The sequence below is a fragment of the Cynocephalus volans genome, chromosome X (genome assembly GCF_027409185.1).
Source record: "Cynocephalus volans isolate mCynVol1 chromosome X, mCynVol1.pri, whole genome shotgun sequence".
NCBI lineage: Eukaryota > Metazoa > Chordata > Mammalia > Dermoptera > Cynocephalidae > Cynocephalus > Cynocephalus volans.
The window spans coordinates 58,465,892-58,485,071 of record NC_084478.1 but is presented as its reverse complement, the minus strand read 5'-3'; positions in this window follow the sequence as shown (position 1 = coordinate 58,485,071).

Genomic DNA, 19,180 nt, shown 5'->3' with positions numbered 1-19,180 from the left:
AAATATACAAAGACAATCATTCTAATCATCCCAGCATCAGTCTGGAGCTAATCGCAGGGAGGAACAGATCACACACTCAGGCAGTAATTGAGGAGAGTATGGCGAAGTGTTATTTACAAAGATGTGAGCGGGCTTAAGTGAATGTTAGGAGCACCCCAAAGCTAGTAAGAACATAGTCCCTTGTCAAAAGGGTCAAGGGGAAGGAAAGGTTACCTGAGGCCGGAAAGGGGTGGCTGAAGCTGGAGGAGAGAGCCACCCAGTCAGCCAGGAAGGAGACAGCCAAGGAAGAAAAACCTACCTCACTCTCCTCCTACCTCTGATCTCCTCCTGGCACCTCCTACTGGCAGGCAGAGGGCAGGAAGCCTCCTAGGTTACAAAGCACAATGGAAAATGAATAGGGAGAGACAACTGAAAAATATCCAGTACAATCATCCACTCCCAACAGCCTTCCTGAATATATACTCTTGCCAGAGCAGACAGCCTGAGTTGTTTCTACTGTTGCTCAAAAGACGGTGACTGTTGGACTCCTTTTTGTCTAAGTCAATGCCACTTGGACAGGTTCTGGATTGCCATTTATTGCCTGTCTTGAAGCATGCTGGCAGGAACATTACGATATTCCAGACACCCTCTGACTACCACAATCGCTAGGGGAATGGATACCAATCTTTGCCAATCTGAACACTAACTTGTATTAATGCAGGTTTTAAACTGTAGTTACTTTGCTTATTGAATAAATTCCAATTGTTTTTTTATTGGGTTTATGATCAATTAAATTCCCCAGGCTTCCTCACACATACTACTGTGAAATCAAACTTCCTCCTAAATTGTGCTCATGTCTTTGATTTTTGTTTTAACCTAACTGCAGGATTTTACATTTATCACTGTCACATTTTATCTTATTTACTTCTGTCCATTGTTCCAGATTATTAAATCTTTATTTTGTTACCTAGTGTAGCAGTTCTTCCCCACTTTGAGTCACCACCTAATTCGATTAGGTTATTCTCTGTTTTCGTCTGTATCAATGATAAGTGAACAGAGTCCCAGACAACTGGGCACTGAAGGCCCCCTCTGGTTGAGAGATTGAGTAGTATAGTGCAGCATTTTACCAAGTGTGAACCATTTCTTCAGCCTGTTAGTGGTATAATGGGAAATAAAAGATTCATGATTTAATAATTTTCAGGATATCCTGGGTTAAACAAGTTTCTTTTCTAAAGTGTCCTTCAGAGTTTTTCATATGCTGATATCTATGAACTATTTCTGGAATCAGCTATTCAAGAGTCTATCAGATCAATTTGACTATGGCACACGTGTGTGTGTGTGCACATGCACATGCATGCACATATTTGTGTGTGTACATACATAGTATCTCATGGGATGATGTTTCACAGAGAACACCTTGGGAAATTCTGGCTTTGGAATATAACAGACCTGAATTTCAATACCAGCTCCACCACTTACCACTTTGGGGCAAGTTATTTAATCTCTCTAGTCCTCAATCTTCTTATCTACTAAATGGGCATAATAGAAGCTCTTACCTCACAGATTTGTGAGGATTAAATAAAATAATGCACAAATAAATAGTGCTTCTTATCATGTTAGGATAGTAAATACTCAATACATATTAGCTATCATTAAACAGTATCTTTAACATCGTAATCATCATTATTAATATTGTTCTGACATTGATCCACTAATTAGGCTTCCTACAGCAAATATATACAAATATAATAATGTAGCCTAAATAAGCTAAGATACACACAAACTGGAAATATATTTATAACTTATATGACTTACAAGATGATAGATGATGAATATCCTAAATATATACTTTTTTAATTCTCACAAATCAGTAGGAAAAAAATTACATCCTAATAAAAAATAGGCAAAGGGCATGAGCAAATAATCCACAAAATAAGACATTTAAGTGTTCAATAAAACATCATGATATATATCAAATTGGAAATTTTTATTTTTATTTATTTATTTATTTTTTACTGGTCTTTATTTTTTTATTTATTTTACTTTTTTTAAATTTTATTTTGTCGATATACAATGTGGTTGATTATTGTGACCCATTACCGAAACCTCCCTCCCTCCTCCCTCTCTCCCCTCCCACCCAACAATGTCCTTTCTGTTTGCTTGTTGTGTCAACTTCAAGGAATTGTAATTGTTATGTCTTCTCCCCCCCCCCAGAGTTTTTTTGTGTGTGTATGTGTGTGGAAATTTTAATTTTTAAGGAAAATCTCCATAGGTGGCTATGGTACCGAGAAATGGGCACTTTTGTATACTGTGGGTACTAGTGCAAAATGACGACAATAATAATAGTAGCTAATAAGCATTTAGTGTTTAGTATATACCAGGCACTGTATATGCTAAGGATATCATAAATATTTATGCATTTAATCCTCACAATAATTTTATGAGGTAGATATTTTTATTACTTCTGCTTTACAGATGAGAAAACTAAGTACAATTTTTGTGAAGAATAATTTGACAGTGTCTATCAAGATCCTCAAAATATGTAAATTCTTTGACTCATTGTAGTGGAAGCTGTCATGCATTGCCCAGATCTCCTTCAGGACTTATTCCTCCAGCTGCTAACAGATAATGGTCTTTAGTTCTCAGTCCTCTTTTAGATATTGTCTTCAGTTAGAGACACCTGCCTTGCCAAGGTATGACTTTGGACCAGCCTACATCCAATGACTAGTTAATGAGGAGCTATAAAACCCCAGCTTCCTCACTGCATGTAGGACAACTCTTCAGGGCCATCTCTGTTCCAGAGCTTCCCATGGGGTCAACTGACCCTTTGTTGAGATTCTATCACAGTTGAACTTCTGCCTCTGCCCAATCCTGCCTTCTTCCCTTCCCTTTCAGAGGTTTTGATCCTCAGAGTATTTTCTTTGAAACTTCCTGAATGCTAATCTCCATCTTTGAGTCTGCTTCTTGAAGAATGCACACTGCAACACCCAGTAATTTACCACCTAAGAATTTATCCTAAATAAAAGTCAACTATAAACATAAAAATAAACTAGAGAGAGAGAGTTGTTTGCAAGAAGAAACAGAATGCTAGCATTTGCTTACCTGGCACAAAGGCCACAAAAGCCATGTAAGCCAGAAAGGGGATTTAACTAGAAATTTTTAAATCAAATTGCTAAAAGCTCAGTGTGGGCTAGTGTGACAGTATATAGTCCCTGAGGCCGCAAGCATACAGAGTTCACACTTTCTTGTAAGTTTTCTCTATAAGGAACCCCATAGGTGTTCATAGGGTATATGGGGAGACCACTGAGAAAGCTTCCCCTGTGGTGCTGACTGGTGGAGGGGAACTACACCCAGACTACACCCCTACCTTTCATAAGAAACAAAAGCCTTAATCGGAAAGGACAAGGGCAACCAAATTGTAGCTTGATGGCACTAGTGGAAACCAGAGTTCAGCTGGGAGAAAAAACCGGAAAAAAGAAGTAAACAAACAAAAAACTTCAGCCCCTGTGAAGAGAAAGGAATGCATGCTTAGCTCAGCAATATGTCTTGAGGAGGGGCAGGAATGCTTGTGAAGGCCACAAGCCCTGACCCAGGTTCATAGTGCTTGCCTGCCTAAGACTAAGGCTTAATCAGAACATCAGAGAATGTCCCTATCCCCCATACCTCCACTGCTACATTAACAGGTGTCAAGTAAGAATAACAGTTCAATAGAGCTGGGGGAGCTGCTGAAGAAAGATTCACTTTGGGGAGCATCACAAAGAGGACACCCAAAGCCAAGTGGAAAGCAAACTTCAAACCCAGCCCAATTTCTGATTATATTACTACAAAATCTCACACTAAAAGCATAGAAGAACAGGCATGTTTAGCCCCAAACATTAAAAAAAAAAAAATTATACCTTAGTATCCACTGTCCTATAACATGTCCAGCTTTCAACAAAAAATTCAGAGGTACACAAAAATGCAAGAAAACACAGTCCAAAGGGACAAAACAATCATCAGAAACATTCTCAATTATGACATAAATGTGGGAACTAGTAGAGAATTTACTATGATTAACATGTTAAAGGCTCTAATCAAAAAGATAAATTAAATGAAATAATAGATAGTTAATTTTAGCAGAAAAATCCAGCAATCACACTCCTGGTTATTTATCCCCCAAAAAGGAAATTAGTATATCAAAGAGATATCTACACCCCCCATGTTTATTGCAGCACTTTTCACAGTATCCAAGATATGGAACCAACCTAGGTGTCCATCGACAGATGAATGGATAAAGAAAATGAGGTTTATATACACAATGGAGTACTACTCAGCCATGAAAAAGAATGAAATGTTGTCATTTGCGTCAACATGGATTAGCCTAGAAGACATTATGTTAAGTGAAATAAGTCAGGAACAGATAGGTAAATACCTTGTGTTATTGCTCATATGTGGAAGCTTAAAAAATTTAAAAAGTTGAACTTTTAGAAGTAAAGAGTAGAATTGTGGTTACTGGAGGCTGGGAAGGGAAAGGAGGAAGGGAGATTGGAAGAAGTTGGTTAATGGACACAAAATTACACCTAGATAAATTCTAGTGGTCTACAGTAGTTCTGGGCATCTATAATCAACAATTATTTAATGAATGTTCTCAAACGGCTGGAAGAGAGGAGCTCAGATGCTCTCATCATTAAGAAATGATAAAGTTTTCTGATGATGAATATGCTAATTATCCTGATTTGTTCATCACAAATCCTATACATGAATTGAAATATAACTTTGTACCCCATAAATATGTCAGTATTTATGTCAATATTACTTGCCAATTATTTTTAATTCCTTAGGAAAAATTAAGAAAAAACAAAATGAAAATGCTACAAATGAGCAACACAGTAACAGGGATAAAGAATGCCTTCAAAGGGCTTATCAATAGACTCAACACAGCCAAGGATATAATCACTTATTTTAATTAACAGGGCAATACAAATTATCCCAACTGAAATACAAAGAGAAAAAAGATTGAGAAGAAAAACAGAAAACCCAAGAGCTATGGAACAATATCAAATAGTCTAACACATTTGTAATGAAATTCCAGAAGGGAAGAAAGAGAAAACTGGGCAGAAAAAATTTGAAGAAATGAATAAAATAATGTCTGAAAATTTTCCAAGATTAGTGACAGAACCAAATCACAGATCCAAGAGGTTCAGAAAACACCAGTCAGTAAAAAAATAAGTAACCTAGATGTTATTATTATCCTGTAGCTGCTATAACAAATTATAGTAGTCTCCCTTTATCTGCAGCAGATACATTTCAATACCCCCAGTGGATGTCTGAAACCACGGATACTACCAAACCCTACATATACTGCTTTTTCCTATACGAGCATACCTATGATAAAGCTTAATTTATAAATTAGGCATACTAAGAGATTAACAGCAAAACTAATAATAAAATAGAAGAATTATAACAATATGCCAGCATCACTACTCTTGCTCTTTGGTGTCATTATTAAGTAAAATAAGGGTTACTTGGATACTGCAATACTGCAACAATCTGATAACCTGGGCAACTACTAAGTGACTAATAGGTGGGTAATGTCTACAGCATGGAGATGCTGGACAGAGGGGTGATTCACATCCCAGGTAGAAAGGATTGTGCGAGATTTCATCAAGCTGCCCCAAATGGTGCACAATTTAAAAACTACGAATGGTTTATTTCTGGAATTTTCCACTTAATATTTTTGTACTTCAGTTGACTATAAGGGGGGACTACTGTACCATAAACTTGGTGGCTTAAAACAACAGGTTTAGCCTTTCATAGTTCTGGAAACCAGAAGTCTAAATCAGTATCACAGGCCAAAATCAAAGTCGGGTCATGCTCCCTCCTGAGTCTATAGGGGAGAATTCTGTACTTGCCTCTTTCAGATTGTGGTGGCTGCCAGAATTCCTTGGTTTGGGACTGAATCAATCCAATCTTTAAGGCCAGCATCTTCAAATAACTCTGTTATGCCTTCACATTGCTTTCTCTTCTCTGTGTGAGTAAAAAGTGCAAGGGATGGGAGAATGAATTGGAAATATACTATCATATGGTTCTTACACTACACATGAAGCGGTATAATAGTCTTTGAAGGTAGACTCAGATTATTTTTAAATGTATGTCATAAACCACTAAACATGTTTTTTTAAAGAGGTATAAAAATTCAATAGAAGACAAAAAATAAAATGACAAAAATGTTCAATTACACTGAGAGAAACCAGAAATGAGGAAATAAAAAATAACAAATGAAACAAATAGAAAACAGCTAGCAAGATGGAAGATTTTAATCTAACCCGCACTTATGTAATCCTGTTCAATGTGAATGGTCTAAACACATCAGTTAAAAGATAGAAATTTTTAGAGTGGATTAAAAAATACAAGACCCAGCCATGTACTATCTACAAGCAACCCACTTTATATGTAATGACCTAGGTTAAAAGTAAAAGTATGGAGAAATATATACTGTGCAAATACCAAACAAAAGAAAGCTGGAGTAGCCCTATTAAATACAGCCAGTGTAAACATTAGAACAAGAATTATTATCAGGGATAAAGAGGGACATCACATAATAATAAAGGGGTCAATATTCCCATTTAAAAAATTGCTTGGGATGCTATTAGGCTGAGATGGCTCCAGCATCTTGGGTTCCTGTGTAAGCAAACTAAAATCCAAGTCAGTGTAAACAGTCAAATAAAATTTAAGCTTAACCTACCAAAAGAAGCCACTGACCTCTAACTAAAGACTCTCCACTTGAATGACTGAAATAAGGCTACTGCTCCACTTTAACCAATCAAATATTTTCTTTGTCTTGTTTCAGCAAACATAAAAGTTTTCCCTTGGGCCTTTTCACTGGAGTCCAAAACTGCTGCCTGCTTCATGAATTGTTGTCTGCTCAAATAAACTTTTTAATATATTAATGCACCTCAGTTTATCTTTTAGCACTCCAAATAATCCTGAATGTATATGCACCTAACAGTACAGGTGCAAAGTACATGAGGAGAAAAAAAGGATAGATCTGAAAGGACAAATAGAGAATACACAGTTCTACTTGGAATATGCTAATTGAAATGGTAGGCAAAATATCAGTAAGGATCAGAGATGACCCGAGCAGTATTATCAACTAACTTGACCTAATTGACATTTATGGAAGGCTCCAAGCAACAGCAGCAGAATGCACATTCCTCTTAAGTGCACATGGAACATTTACCAAAATTTACCATATTCTGGGCCATAAAGTAAACCTTATCAAATTTAAAAGAATAGAAGTAATACAAAGTATGTTCTTGGACCATACTAAAATCAAACTAGAAATCAATAATGGAAAGCTATCCATAAAACTTCCAAATATTTGAAAATTAAACAACACACTTTTAAATAAGTTATGTGTCAAAGAGGAAGCCTCAATGGAAATTAAAAATAGTTAGACCTAAATGAAGATGAAAATGAAACATCAAAATTTGGCTGGTTCTGGGGCATGGGCAGAGAATGACCCTAGAACATGTGCACTAACAAAAAGTAAGAAAATTCTAATAAATAAATAAGTAAATAGAAAGTAAATTTCAAAAAGTGCAAGCATGTCAAAAGAGCACAGGAGCCAACCTGAAAGTGCTCCAAATGACCAAAGTTGGAAAAATTTGAGCAACAAAATAAATATTCATTTTGGATTATAACCCAAAGAATAAATAAATATCCATTACTTTATACTGATATAAATAATTGAATAAATAAATGGCGAGAAAGAAAAAACTTGCTACAATTTTAAATAATAAATATTGAAAGATGACAGAAATAGAAAATCAGTATTAGAACACCAAAATAATACTGCTTCAGACAAAACCCACTGATGATACCAAAATTGATGGGAGAAACTTTAAGGAGGTATCAGATGGTTGCATAACCTCAAAGTACCTCTCCCTAAATATGTGTTCATTATTGTGGTGGTTTTAATATATGTACACAAATTCCTTGCTACTCCTTCCTCCAGAAAATGAAGCTTAATTCCCCTCTCCTTCAATATGGGCTGGACTTGGTAACTTATTTCCAAAGAATAGAGAAAATAGTAACTCTATAGTGGAGAAACCTTGAAAACATTGACTTAACCCAGGGGATCAAGGCTAATAATCAGTGAAAGTTATGTGGATATCATGTACCCGTAATATGATGTGATGAGAAGGGCACTTAACCTCTGTGATATTCTTCCCCAAAATCCATAACTCTCGTCTAATCATAAGAACACATCAGACAGCTACTTGTCTCTCCCACAAAGACAGAGAATATGCCAAATATGCAACTACACTTGGATGAAAAAGGCAAAGGGAGAGAGCTAGAAGACGTCAAAGGAGCAGCAAAGACAATGGATTGTCCATTCAAGCTAAGGAGCTTCAGAACAACCCAGTACACCTATCAATGTCATAGGACACTAACTGGGGTGCCAGCAAGTCTGCCCAGAGTAACCCACTGCAGCCAAGGAGTGACAGGCCACCAGATGCTTCACCCAAGAGCTCAAGATCTTATTCATGACCTCATTGACACAATCCAGTGTCACCCATTTTAGCAAGGTGCTGTTGAGTGCCCCAGTGCCTAGGCCATGGAGGCACTCACAGACAATCCAACATTGAATATGGTCAAAGTAACCACACAGAGGCTACACTACTGTGTCTACCTGGAACCAAAACTAAAACACCCTTACCAAAGGTCAATATGTACCTGGAACTAAAACTAAAAACCCTACCCAACAGTTGATACAAAAAACATTTACAAGGCCTGTCCTGTGGCTCACTCGGGAGAGTGCGGTGCTGATAACACCAAGGCCATGGCTTCAGATCCCATATAGGGATGGCCGGTTTGCTCACTGGGTGAGCGTGGTGCTGATAAAACCAAGCCAAGGGTTAAGATCCCCTTACCGGTCATCTTTAAAAAAAAAAAAAAAAAGAAACATTTACAGAAGGGACTCTCTCTCATCAAGAGCCACTCCAGAGTATTAGAAGAAACAACTGCTCCATCAGATGCCCTGACATCAATGTAGGGATACTAGAAATATGAAAACACAAGATAATATGACACCCCCCACAATAATTCTCTAGTACCAGACCCTAAACAGCAGGAAAACTTTGAAGTGACTGAAAAGGAATTCCAAGCAACAACCTTAAAGAAAGTCAATGAGATACAGGAAAACTCAGATAGACAACACAATAAGATGAGAAAAACAATCCAGATCTGAAGGAGGAATTTTGCAAAGAGATAGATACCTTAAAAAGGAATATGGCAGAACTCTTGGAACTGAAGGATATGCTCTACAAAACAAAAATGCATCAAGAGTTTATGCAACAGGCTAGAGTAAGCAAAAGAAAGAATTTCTGATCCCAAAGACAGGCTTCTTGGAATAAAAAAGAAAAAAGAAAAACATTTTTTTTTTTTTTGTCTTTTTCATGACCAGTACTCAGCCAGTGAGTGCACCGGCCATCCCTATATAGGATCCGAACCCACGGCAGGAGTGTCGCTGCGCTCCCAGTGCCACACTCTCACGGAGTCGGCCCTAGAAAAACAAATTTTAAAAAATTAAGGAAACCTACCAGAGATATCAGACAATCTTAACCATACAGGCATCTGAATTATGGGTGTCTGGAAGGGGAGGAGAAAGAAAAAGGCATTGAAAACTTATTCAACAAAATAATAGTGGAAAACTTCTCAGGTGTTAGGAGAGATTCAGACTTCCAGATCCAAGAGGCTCAAAGATCCCCAGCAAATTCAATCCAAAAAGGTCCTCTCTGAGACACAATGCAGTCAAACTGGCAACAGCGAAAGATAAAGATAGAATGCCAAACACAGCAAGAGAAAAGCATCAAATCACCTGTAAGGGAGTCCCCATCAGAGTAAGAGCCGATATCAGTCATAGTAAAACTACATGTTAGGTCACAAAACAAGTCTCATTAAATTTTTAAAATTTGAAATAATTTCAAGTATCATTTCAGACCACAATGGAATAAAACTAGAAATCAATAACATGCAAAACTTTAGAAACTATACAAAACCATAGAAACTAAACAACATGCTTCTGAATGACCTCTGGGTCAAAGGTAAAATTAAGCAGGAAATCAAAAAAATTCTTCAAACAAATGAAAAATATCATACACAAACTTATGGGATACTGCAAACATTGTACTAAGAGGGAAGTTTATTACAATAAATGCCTACATCGAAAGAATAGAAAGATTTCAAATAAAAAACCTAACAATACACCTCAAAGAACTAGAAAACAAGAATAATCCCATCCCAAAATTAGTAGATGGAAAGAAATAATAAAAATTAGAACAGAACAAAATGAATTAGAGACCAAAAAAAGATACCAAAGATCAACAAAACAAACGATTGGCTTTTGAAGAAGATAAATAAAATAGACAAACCATTTGCAAGATAAAATAGACAAATCATTTGCAAGACTAACTAAGAAAAAGAAGAGAGAAGACTCAAATAACAAAAATCAGAAACAAAAAAGGAGACATTAAACCGATACCACAGAAATACAAAGAATCATCTGAGACTATTTTAAACAACCAGATGCCAACAAATTTGAAAACCTGGAGGAACTAGATAAATTTCTGGACACATACAAATTACCAAGACTGAATCAAGAAGAAATAGAAACCTGAACACACCAATAACAAGCAACTAGATTGCAGCAATAATCAGGAGGCTTCCAAAGAAGAAAAGACCAGGACCAGATGGCTTCACTGCTAAATTCTACCAAACACTTAAAGAAGAATTAATACCAATCCTTTTCAAACTATTCCAAAAAATTGAAACAGAGGCTATTCTCCCAAACTCATTCTATCTGGCCAATAATAGAATACCCAAATCAGAAAAAGACACACACACACACACAGACACACACAAAAGAAAACTACAGGCCAATATCCTAGATAAACATAGATGCACAAATTTTAACAAAATATTAGCAAACACAGTTCAACAGCACATCATAAAGATTATGCACCATGACCAAGTGGGATTCATCCCAATGATGCAAAGATGATTTGACACATGGAAGTCAATAAATGTGCTAAACCACATTAATAAAATCAAGACAAAAACCGTATGATCATCTCAACAGATGGTGAAAGAGCATTTGACAGAATTCAACATTGCTTCATGATAAACACTCCCAAATCATTAGGTATAGAAGGAAAGTATCTTAACACAATAAAAGCCCTATATGACAAACCCACCCCCAACATCAGGATCAAGACAAGGATGCCCACTCTTACCACTGCAATTTAACATAGTATTGGAAGTACTAGCCAGAGTAATTAAGCAAGAGAAAGAAATAAGGGATTCCAAATTGGAAAAAAGGAAGACAAATTGTCCATTTGTATATGACATGATTCTATATATAGAAAAACCTAAAGGTTCCACCAAAAAAACTGGAGAACTAATAAACAAATTAGGTAAAGTTGCAGGGTACAAAATCAATATACAGGGACTATCTCAACAGAACCTAAAACACACAAACTTTCAAGGTAGAGGAGACTGGAAGTCAAGAACAATGGAACAAAATATTGCAAACAGAGAAGTCTCCGGACTAGAGCACCCACAGCCACAACAGCTGAAGAGGTGAGCCGAATGCAGCATGGCACTGGCAGATCAGTCTAAGGCCCCACAGGGGAGTGCCCATAGGCCCAGCAGGTACAGAGGTGAGCCAAGACCTGCGTGGTACTGGAGGCTCAGTCTATGGCCACGGATTCCAGCATAGGAGCCTAGATGGTATAATATAGCCACTGCCACACCTACTGTCACTGCAAAGCAAGTTCACCACCACAAAAGCAGCCAGAGACACTCTACAGGCAACCTGCTGCTCACTCAACTACATTAATATAAGAAGAGTCACCAGTAGACCCTGCAAATGGAGGAAGAAATCTTTATCCTCATAGCCAACCCCAGAGTAATAGAAAAAGAAAGTCCCCTACCAGGTGACCAAACATCAACAAAAAAATACTAGAACTGCAAACAAACAGGAAGATATGACACCACCAAAGGAATACAGTAATGCTCAAATTTCAGACTGCATAAAACAGGGAATTCTTGAAATGTCTGAAAATGAATTCCAAGCAATGATCTTAAGAAAACCCGAAGAGATAGAAGAGGACTCAATTAGAGAACACAAGGAAACAAGAAAATATATCTAGAATATGAAGGACAAAATTTACAAAGAGATTAATATCTTAGAAAAGAGTGTAACAGAGCACCTAGAAATGAAAGAGTCACTCAGTGAAATAAAAAAACACAGCAGAGAGCTTGAGCAGCAGGCTAGATCAAGCAGAAGAAAGAATTTCAGATCTTGAAGATGGCCTTTATGAAATAACCCATGTAGACAAAAAAGGGAAAAAGAATTAAAAATAAGGAAGAAAATCTAAGAGAGAAAGCAGACAACCTCAACCACTCTAATGTCGAGATTGTGGGTATTCCAGAAAGGGAGGAGAAAGAAAGAAGTACAGAAAACCTATGCAAGGAAATAATAACAGAAAAATTCCCAGGTGTAGGGAAAGATGCAGACCTTCAGATCCAGGAAGCTCAAAGGTCTCCAAACAGATTCAATCCCAAAAGATCCTCTCCAAGACACGTTACAGTAAAATTTGCAAAGCTCAAAGACAAAGAGAGAATTCTAAAAGCAGTAAGAGAAAAGCGTCAAGTCACCTACAAGGGAATCCCCATCAGACTAACAGCAGACTTCTCAACTGAAACCCTACAGTCCAGAAGAAAGTAGAATGATATATTCAAAATGCTGAAAGAAAAAATTGCCTGCCAAGAATTCTTTACCCAGCAAGGCTCTCCTTCATAAATCAGGGAGAAATAGTGTATTTCACAGACAAACTATAATGGTGGGAGTTCACTACCACACAACTAGCCCTGCAAGAAATTCTCCAGGGAGTCCTACATCTGTAATCTGAATAATGATGATTGCTATCACAGATACACAAGAAAAACCAAAACTTCCACTAACACAAAAATGCAAACAGGAAAGAGAAAGAAGCTACATCATGCCACCTCAAATTTCCAACTAATATGGAAGAGAAGTAATGATCAAAAGGTACTCAAAACATCTAAACAAAAAGCAATTAAATGACAGGAGTTAAACAATACCTGTCAATAACAACCATAAATGTTACTCAATTAAACTCCCCATTCAAAAGACACCGACTGACTGACTGGATTAAAAAGCTAAACACAGTATTTGCTGTTTTCAAGAGACTCACCTCACCTGTAAAAACACAGACAGATTAAAAGTGAAGGGATGGAAAAAGATATACCATGCAAATGGAAACCAAAAACAAGCAGGAGTAGCTGTTCTTATATTGGATAAAGTAAACTCTAAACCAAAAACCATAAAAAGAGATAAAGAAGGCCACTACATAATGATAAAGTGATCTATCCAGCTAGAAGATGTAATAATCATAAATATGTGTGCACCCAGTACTGGAGCACCCAGATATATAAAGCAAACACTATTAGATAAAAAAAAAAAGAAAGAAATAGGTCCTATTAATGGTGGATGATCAGAACATCCCTCATTCAATATGGGACAGATATTCTAGGCAACAAATCAACAAAGAGACACAGGATTTAAACTACACCTAAGACAAACTGGACCTAGAAGATATTCAGAGCATTTCACCCAACACTACAAAAAATACTTTCTTCTCATTAGCACGTGGAACATTCTCCAGGAGATACCACACATTAGGTCACAAATCTAGTCTCAGCAAATTTTAAAAAATTGAAGTCATTCCAACTATCTTTTCAGGCCACAATGGACTAAAAGTGGAAATTTATAACAAGCAAACCCCTGGAAACTATACAAATAAAGAGAAAGTAAACAATAGGCTCCTGAATGACTTATGGGTCCAAGAAGAAATCAAAACAAGAAATCAAAAAATTTCTGAAACTAATGAAAATAAAGATACATCACACCAAAACCTGTGGGATATTACAAAAACAATACCAAGAGGGAAATTTATCTCAATAAATGCATACATCAAAAGAATGGAAAGACTTCAAATAAATGACTTAACACTCCACCTCTGAGATCTAGAAAAACAACAGTAATCCAATTCTAAAGGTACTAGATGGATAGAGATAATTAAGATCAGAGCAGAACTAAATGAAATACAGTCCCAAAAAACCTTACAAAAGATCAACAAAACCAAAATTTTGTTTTTTGGGAAGATAAATAAAATAGACAAACCACTAGCGAGGTTAACAAAAAAAGATGACCAAAATAACAAAAATTAGAAATGAAAAGGGAGACATTACAACCAATATCACAGGAATATGAAGAATCATTAGAGACTATTATAAATAACTGTTAGACAACAAATATGGAAACCTTAAAGAAATGGATAAATTTCTGGACATATACAAACTACCCAGACTGAACAAAGAAGAGATAGAAAAACTGAACAGACCAGTAACAAGCAATGAGACTGAAGAAGTATTCAGCAATCTTCCAACAAAAGAAAGCCCAGGTAGGATGGCTTTACAGCTGAATTCTATAAAATCTTTAAAGAAAAATTAATACCAATTCTCCTCAAACTATTCCCAAAAATTGAAACAGAAGCCATTCTCCCAAACTCATTGTATGAGGCCAGCGAATCTCTGATACCAAAACCAGATAATAATACAACAAAAAAAGAAAATTCCAGGCCAATTTCCTTGACAAACGTAGATGTAAAAATCCTCAACAAAACATAATCAGAATATAGTAACACATCAAAAAAGTTAAACACCATGATCAAGTGGGATTTATCCCAGGGATGTAAGGATGGCTCAACATACAAAAGTCAATATATGTGATACATCACATCAACAAACTGAAGGACAAAGCTATGTAATTATCTTAATAGATGCAGAAAAAGCATTTGACAAAATTCAGCATCCCATCATGATACAGACTCTCAATAAATTAGGTATAGATGAAAGGTATCTCAACACAATAAAAGCCATGAATGACAAACCCTCCACCAGTATCATTCTGAATGGGGAAAATCGGAAGGCTTTTCCCTTAAGAACAAGAAGAAGACAAGGATGCCCACTCTTACCACTTCTATTTAACATAGTACTGGAGGTACTAGCCAGAGCAATCAGGCAAGAGAAAGAAATAAAATGCATCCAGATTAGAAAAGATGAAGTCAAACTGCTCCAATTTGTAGATGACATGATACTGTATACAGAAAAACCTAAGGACCCTATCAACAAACTCCTAGAGCTGGATAATAATTTCAGTAATGTTTCAGGACACAAAATAAATGCCCCCAAATCAGTTGCATTTTTATTCTCCAATAATGAACTAATGGAAAGAGAAATCAAGAAAATAAGCCCATTTGCAACACTCATGAGAATAATAAAATACCTAAGAATCAATTTAACTGAGGAGGTTAAAGATCTCTACAATGAGAACTACAAACCACTTCTGAAAGTAATAAGAGAAAACACAAAAAGATAGAAAGACAATCCATGCTCTTGGATAGGAAGAATTAACATTATGAAAATGTCTACACTACCCAAAGTGATCTACAGATTCAATGTAATCCCCATCAAAATATCAATAATGTTCTTCACAGCAGAAATGGGGAAAAAAATGTTAACATTCATATGAAACAATAAAAGATGCAAAATAGCTAAAGCAATCCTGAGAAAAAAAAGTAAAGCTTGAGGCATAACACTACCTGACTTCAAATTATACTACAAAGCTATAGTAACCAAAATAACATGGTACTGGCATAAAAATAGACACTTGGACCAGTGGAGAATAGAGAACCCAGAAATCACCCCTCAGGCTTACAGCCATCTGATATTTGACAAAGGCAACAAAAACCTACATTGGGGAAAAGTCTGCCTCTTCAACATGTGGTGCTGGGAAAATTGGATATCTGTATGCAGAAGAATGAAACTAGGCATGCATCTCTCACCATATACTAAAATCAACTCAAAAAGGATTAAAGTATAAGACCTGAAACTGTAAAATTACTAAGGGGAAAAGTAGGTGAAACACTTCAGGTACTAAGTCTGGGCACAGACTTTATGAACACGAGCACAAAAGCACAGACAACAAAAGAAAAAATAAACAAATAGGACTATATCAAACCCAAAAGCTTCCGCACATCAGAGGAAACAATCAACAGAGTGAAAAGACAACCTACAGAGTGGGAGAAAATTTTTGCTAACTATGCATCTGATAAGAGATTAACATCCATGATATACAAGGAACTCAAGCAATTACACAGTAATAAAACAAATAACCCAATTAAAAAATGGGCAAAGGAGCAGAATAGACATTTCTCAAAAGAAGACATACAAATGGCCAACACGCACCTGAAAATATGCTCAACGTCACTAGTCATCAGGGAAATGCAAATTAAAACTGCATTGAGATATCACCTCACCCTACTTTGACTAGCTATAATCAAAATGATGGAGAATAACAAATGCTGACGAGGGCATGGAGAGAATGGAACGCTCCTACACTGTTGGTGGGACTGTAAATTAGTACAACCACTATGAAAAACAGTATGGAGGTTTCTCTAACAAATAGAGATATACCTTCCATATGATCCATCAATCCCACTTCTGGGTATATATCCAAAGGAATGGAAATCATCATGTTGAAGGGATACCTGCACGCCCATGTTTATCACAGCTCTGTTTACAATTGGCAAGATATGGAACCAACCTAAATGTCCATCAATGGATGATTGGATAATGAAAATATGGTATATGTACACCACAGAATACTACTCTGCCATAAAAAAGAATGAAATTCTCCCATTTGTAGCAACATGGATGAGCTTGGAGAAACTTAAGTTGAGTGAAATAGGCCAAGCACAGAGGGATAAATACCACATGCACTCACTCATAAGTGGGAGCTAAGAGAGAAAGAAGGGAGGAAATAAAGACCACAGTGGTATGTTGGACTTCCAGAGGGAGAGAGCATACCTAGGGATACAAAATGGAGTGGGGGAAAGGAGGATGGGGAGGGAGGTCAGGGATAATTGCATGTGGGACATGGGGTATAATTGCAATTTGTAGTAATGGGCATGCTGCCAGTATTGATCTGGCCATCACATTTTGGGCATGAGTGGTGACAGTCAGCTTTGTATCTCATGAATATTTATAACCAACAAAAAAATCAATATACAAAAATCGGTAGCATTTTTATATCACAAGAATGAATGAGCAGAAAAAGAAATGAAGAAAGCATGAAAGCAAACTCACTTATAATAGCTATAACAATAAATAAAATACCTAGGAATTAATTTAACCAAGGAAGCAAAAGATCTCTACAATGTGAACTGCAAAACACTAATGATAGAAATTAAAGAGGACAACAAAAACTAGAAAGATATTTCATGCTCCTGGATTGTAAGAATTAATACTGTGAAAATGTCCATACTGCCCAAGGCAACTTACTGATTCAATGCAATCCCCATCAAAATACCAATGACATTCTTCACAGAAATTGAAAAAACAATACTAACATTAATGTGGAACAACAAAAGACCTCAAATAGCCACAGCAATCCTGAGCAAAAGAGCAAAGTGTGCAGCATTACACTACCTGCTTTCAAATTATAAAACAAAGCCATAGTAAATAAAGCAGCATGGTCCTAGCATAAACACAGACATGGACCAATGGAACAGAATAGAGAACCTAGAAATCAATCCATGTATTTATAACCATCTGATCTTTGACAAAGGCAACAAGAACATACATTGGGGAAATGACAGGCTCTTCAATAAATAGTGCTGGGAAAATTGGATATCCACATGTAGAAGAATAAAACTAGTTCCTTACTTCTCACCATATACCAAAATCAACTCATATGGATTAAAGACTTAAATACAAGACCTGAAACTATAAAACTCCTAGAAGAAAACACTTCAAGACTTATGACTGGGTAAAGACTTTATTAATAAGACCTCAAAAGTAAAGGCAACAAAAGAAAAAATAAACAAATGGGATTATATAAAACTAAAGGTCTTCTGCACAATAAAGGAAACGATCAACAGAGTGAAAAGGCAGCCTACAGAATGTGAGAAAATATTTGCAAGCTATGCATCTGACAAGGGATTAATATCCAGAATATACAAGAAACTCAAACAACTTAATAGTAAAAAAAGCAAATCATTCAATTAAAAAATGAGCAAGGGAGCTGAATGTACATGTCTCAAAAGAAGACATACGAACAGCCAATAGCTACATGAAAAAATGCTCAACATTACTAATCATCTGGGAAATGCAAATGGAAACCACATTGAGGTATTGTCTCACCCCACTTAGACCAGCTATTATCAAAAGGATAGAGAATAACAAATGGTGGAGAGGATGCAAAGAAAGGGAAACTCTCCTATAAGGTTAGTAGGACTGTAAATTAGTACAGCCACTATGGAAAACAGTATGGAGGTTTCTCACACAGCTATAGACATATGTACCATACTATCCAGCAATCCCACTTCTGGGTATATACCCAAAGGAAAGGAAATCATCATGTCAGAGGGATCCCTTCACTCCCATATTTATCAAGGCTCTATTTACAATAGTGAAGATATAAAACCAACCTAAATGCCCATCAACAGATGACTGGATGAAGAAAATGTGGTATATATACACAATGGAAAACTACTCCTCCATAAAAAGAATGAAGTTCTGCCACTGCAGTAGCATAGATGAGCTTGGAGAAAATTATGTTGAGTGAAATAAGCCAAACATAGAAAGAGGAATACCACATGTCCCCACTCATAAGTGAAAGCTAAAAAATAAATAAGAAAGAGTGAGAGAGAGAGAAAGAAAAACAACAATCCTAATAATACTTTGAACTTTCAGAAGGAGAGAACAGAACTGTTGTTACTAGAGGCAGGAAATGGGAAGGGGGAGTAAGTAGCAAGAAATGGGTTAATGGACACAAAACAGCTCATTAAGAAAGATAAGTTGTATTGTTGTACGGTCAAGCTAGCCATCTATAATCAACATAAATTTACTGCATGTTATCAAATAACTAGAAGAGAGGAGATCAAATGTCCTCAACACAGAGAAATGCTTATGTTTTATAATGATGAAAATGCTAATTATCCTGACTTAATTATCACACATTGTACAGATGTATTGATATTCAACTCTGTACCCCACAAATATGTATAAT